The 5,255-nt window shown below is 48.4% G+C and overlaps 1 non-coding gene across 1 annotated transcript; it reads right to left on the minus strand.

Annotated features, from left to right (window-relative positions):
* Positions 1 to 4,553: 4,553 nt before the first annotated feature.
* On the minus strand, positions 4,554 to 4,694 carry LOC138266682 (U4 spliceosomal RNA). The gene has a single exon (XR_011199615.1). It is a non-coding gene; the product is annotated as a U4 spliceosomal RNA (small nuclear RNA).
* Between the last annotated feature and the right edge of the window lie 561 nt (positions 4,695 to 5,255).

Here is a 5,255-nt window from a genome sequence, read left to right on the forward strand (position 1 = left end):
TGAGAGGTATGCTCTGCTGAAGACATGTCAGCTAGCTAGAGTGGTGTAGAGTCCCTAACTACTCTAGCACTAGGCTCCCAGCAAAGTTTGGAGCAAGGGCTATACCAACCCCTAGCTTACCCAAACTCAGGAGACTAGATCCCTAATACTAGATGTATTGTGTACCTAACAGTACTAGCCTTTCCTGTGGAAAGTACCCAGTGGCAGAGTGGTAAGGCAATTGCAAGTGCTTATCCCGACGCTAGACCACCAATGTAGGAAGCTGGCCTGGTGTGTGGTATATGCCTAAGGTGTTCTCACCCTATACCAGGTCGAGGTATCCCTATTAGTGTAGTGTAGGCAGTGTCCAGGAAGCCAGGCTCTCTATAGGTATCTGTGGATGAGCAGGCCAGGCTTATCTAGGAGACATGCAAAGCTTATGCAATACCACTGTAGTCACACAACACTTACACACATGAAAGAACCACACAGTGTTACAAAAATAAAGGTACTTTATTTGGTAACATCAATACTAAATTACTATATAGGTTATGCTCTGTTAGCAGGTGAGTAAACACAATTATATATACACACTGGTACATAGGAAAAGGCATTGAAATGCAATAGAAAACAGTGAAAGAACAGTATGCAACAGGAACCCTAGGGGGAGAACAAGCCATGTACTAAAAAAGTGGAATGTGAAGGTCGGACCCCCACCCAGGTGAGTAAGACCTGTAGAGGGGAGCTGAACGCACTTGGGACCCCAATAGGTAAATACAAGAGTGACCCCCAGCGACCTGGAGAAGAGAGGTAATTACCTGTTTTTCACCCAAACCCACAGAGAAACTTTGCAGAAGGACAATGCAAGACCCAAGCAAGACTGGAAGAAACTGAAGATGGAGTCTGCCAGAAGAGGACCTGCAAAAGAAGGGGAGCAGTCCAGTTCCAGTTGGAGTGTCCGGTTGGGTCAGGAGCCACTACCCACCCTTCTGGTGATGCTGAACCAGGTTGACGAGGAAGGACAGGAGCCGGCTGTGCAGCACAAGAGCAGAAGAGGAGTTCCAGGAGTGATGCAGTCGGTGTTCCACATCGCGAGGAGAGATGCAGCACATAAGTGGTGAGGGAAAACCACTAACAAGACTTGGCAATGGCAAGAGTTCTTAAAAAAAAAGTTTGTAGAAATGCTGGGGACCAGGAGAGTCAGAGGGGACTCAACCCATGGAGGGGAGTCCCAGGTGACCCCCACGAACTAGAAGAGTCTTGAGACGAAGATGGAGGCCCCACAGGCGACCCGCTGGCAGCAAGAACAGGAGTCGCGGTGAGGCCCACTCAGCACACCTGGCAGAGAGTTCCAAATCACTGGAGTAGCAGGAAGGAGACTGTCCATGTCAGAGACGAGAGCTGGAGGACAGGACTACATGGAGCCTGAAGATTCCTTGGATGAAGAGCCAACAAGCCTTGGTAGCTGCTAGAGTCGTGGTGCACAGGAGTACTGTCATGCAAGGAGGGGCAAAGACTCACCCACTCCAAAGATAGGCATCTGTTAGAGAGGACCAAGGGGACAACTTCAGACCACCACCTGGGTTGCAGGATGCACACAGAGTTGCAGGAGAGAGGATCCACGTGGCTGGTTGTCGAGCCGTTGGTGGCTGCAGATACTGGGGAGTGACTCCTTCACTCCAAGCGAGATTCCTTCTTACTTCTTTTGTGCAGACTGATGACTTACCACCCTCAGAGGGTGCACAGCCAGGGAAATGTTGCAGGAGCTGGGAGGAGCCAGAGAAACAATGTTGCAGAGGCAAAGTCGTCACTGGAGCTGCAGATTGTCGGTTCCTGTGGAGTCCAGTTGCGGTTCCAGTGGCCAGAAGTAAAAGTAAACATTGCAGAGGAGTCCTGTTGGAATCTTGCACGTCGAATCTGAGGACCCGCCCAAGAGGGAGACCCTATATAGCCCTAAAAGGGGGATTGGTCACCTAGCAGGGTGACCACCTATCAGGAGGGGGCTGTGACGTCACCTGCCTGACCTGGCCACTCAGATGCTCCCAGGGGCCTCTCGCCCATCCTGGATTCAAGATGGCAGAACCAAGTGATCCCCTGTAGGAGCTCTGGGGTGGTGATAAACAGGGGAGTGGTCACTCCCCTTTACATTGTCCAGTTTCGCACCATAGCAGGGACCGGTATCCCTGGACTGGTGCCAACCAGTTTCTGCAAGAAGGGCACCAAATGTGCCTTTCAAAGCATACCTGTGGCTTGGGGAGGCTACCCCTCCCAAGCCCTGTAACACCTATTTCCAAAGGGAGAGGGGTTATCTCCCAATCCCACTCCCAAAGGAAATCCTGTGTTCTGCCTTCCTGGGCTTGAGCTGCTCAAGCAGCAGGAGGGCAGAAACCTGTCTGGAGGGTGGCAGCAGCGAGGCTGCCCAGGAAGACCTTGCAAACTGGTAGGAGCAAAACTGGGGGGTCCACGAAGGAGCCCCCACAGTGCATGGGATCATACAACCAATACTGGGAACAGTATTGGGGTATGATTTCAACATGTTTGATACCAAGCATGCCTGGGTTTGGAGTTACCATTATGTAGCCGGACATAGGTAGTGGCCTATGTCCAGTACACAGGTAAAATGGCTTACCCGCACTCACAAAGTCCAGGAAAATGGAGCTGGAGTTTGTGGGGGCACCTCAGCTCATTCAGGGGCACCCTCACACACAGGTACATGCACCCTGCCCTCTGGGCTAGGAGGGCCTGCCATAGGGGTGACTTACAGTAACCTGCTTCAGTGACCTGTAGTAAAAAGAGTGCACGCACCCTTCCACGCAGGCTGCAATGGCAGGCCTGCAGAGAGATTTTGCATGGGCTCCCATGAGTGGCATAATACATGCTGCAGCCCATGTGGGACTCCTGGTGCCGCAGTGCCCTGGGTACGTGGGTACTATATACTAGGAACTTACATGGGGGCACCAGTATACCAATTATGGAGTGAAAAAGACCATGAACAACTGAATTTAGAGAAAGAGAGCACAGTCACTGGGGGTCTTAGTTAGCAGGATCCCAGTGAACACAGTTAAAAACACACTGACATTAGGCAAAAAATGGGGGTAACCATGCCAAAAAGAGGGTGCTTTTCTACAGGTGCAAGAAAAGTGACACTGCACTGGGTGCAGCTCCACTTTTCATAAATCTGTCCCTAAGTTTTATTGCGTGCATGGTACATGCCGCTGTGTACGTTCTGTGCCCTGTGCTCGTGCAGTCTACACATGTGCCGGATCTGGTAGCTGAGTTGGACGAGGCAACCATGCAAGGAATCTTTGTGTGACCTCATTGTCGTAGTATTCAAACAGGGCATACACGCTCAGGGGTAGATTTATGAAAAGTTGTGCTTGCACTAGGTGCAGTGTCATTTTTCCTGCGCACCTTAACGCCCCCCTCACGCCACCATGGTAGTGCCGTATTTAAAATACGGCGCACCATGGCAGTAGTTAGGGTGACTAGCCTCATAATTTTTTACGCTAGTCCGGTGCTTTGCAGGATTAGCATAAACAATAATGACGCTAACCCTGCAAAGCACCCAGAGGCCCATTGTAACCAATGTCAGCCTCTTTTTAACAATGTTAAAAATTGCAGGTAAAAATGGCACAAAGGAATCTCGTAGATTCCTTTGTGCCATTTTTACGCCTCTCCTAGTGCAGGAACGCCCTCCTGGCATCCTTCCATACATAATATGACGCAAGGGTTTACAAAGTGGTGCAATGCATGCATTGAGCCACTTTGTAAATACGGTCCGGGGAAAATGCCACTTTAACGCTGCCTTAGCGTAAAAAAAAAATGACGCTATGGCAGGACTAAAGTGGCGCTAGGGGCTCTCAAATATACCTTATAGCTTTTCATCCCTCTCAGGTGAAAAAATGGTCCCTAGTGCAAGGAAGGAAATGGGCCCTTTTGTTGCTGTTTGAATGATAAAATACGGGAAAAATTAGGGTTAAAGCGGCCCCCTGGGCACCTGCTGTACCAATAGATGGTACGCCTCTGTCCTTGAGCTCGGTAACATCTGTGCCCTGAAGCGCTTTAGAAATGCACTTTGGGGCAGATTTATGAAAAGTGGAGCGGCCACTTTTCTTGAGCCCCTGAACGCCACCCTAACGCCACCATGGTAACGTCGCATTTAAAAAACGGCGTGGCGTTTTTGGCCTCGTTGGGCCACATTTGCGTCTAAAAAAAAGGACGCAAATGTGGAGCAAGGAGGCGCTAGGGGCTCCTAAATATGCCACTTTATATAACGTTAAAAGTCACGCTCGACACCTTCGTCAGCTCGCGTTCTGTTTCAAACACTGCATACAGTCTGAGCGAACTTTCTCCGCATTATCCTGTTGATAACAAACGGCTTCCAACAGAAATACGAAAACTAATCAAGACGAAAGCATCCTGAAAGTTCCTGCCGGATGCAGAAACTCCGACACACTAAAACTAAATCGAAAACAGTGAACTAAAAGAAAATAAACTCTGTGCGGTCTAGCCGACACCAACACGTTCACATAAACTACAAAAAAAAAATCTTATTTTTATACATTAATATTCAGTCTCCTTGGAGACTGTCAAAAATTGCCAATATCGACTATATTTCAAATCGTCATGGCGGGGTATTGGGTAAAGTTTTCAATAAGCAATAATCGCGCCTCGGTTAGACCTCATTGGCTACGATACTGCCACTGCGCAAAGCTAACAATAAAAAGGCGAATAAAGGTGCGTCTCGGGGTACCACCTCATGATACAAAGACCAAGGAAACGTTTAGTTGTCCAAGAATTACTACACCTCCACTGGCTTCTAACAGGCAAAATAATACACTTTGTTAGGATTGTTTTATCAGGTTCCGTCCACTCTCTGCCCCAAATATTCCATACCGGCGAGTAGAGAACTCTGGGAAATTTTATGCTAAATAGTTGCACAGGTAGCGCTGCATCCTAGTTACAGGTTTGATGCTCTTCATGTGAAGATGGGGTCCATGCTGCTAGCGATGTGGTGTGGAAATGGAAGAAGCACGAATTCTTAAAGCATGTCTTCAAATGTTTACCAAGGAGGCATGGTAATCATTGAAAGAAATGTAAATGGTAAACTACATTTTTCGATACAGCACTTACTGCAGGTGAGCCGTTTCATTGAGCTACACAGTTGCATTTGCTGCATTTCATTTACACCTTTAAAAAATACAATTTTGGTTTCGTCGTTTCGAAAACATCTTAGAGTGTGCCGGAGAACATCTGTAAAATGAGAAACTCGGGAA

The sequence above is a fragment of the Pleurodeles waltl genome, chromosome 11, assembly GCF_031143425.1.
Source record: "Pleurodeles waltl isolate 20211129_DDA chromosome 11, aPleWal1.hap1.20221129, whole genome shotgun sequence".
In the NCBI taxonomy this organism is placed as follows: Eukaryota; Metazoa; Chordata; class Amphibia; order Caudata; family Salamandridae; genus Pleurodeles; species Pleurodeles waltl.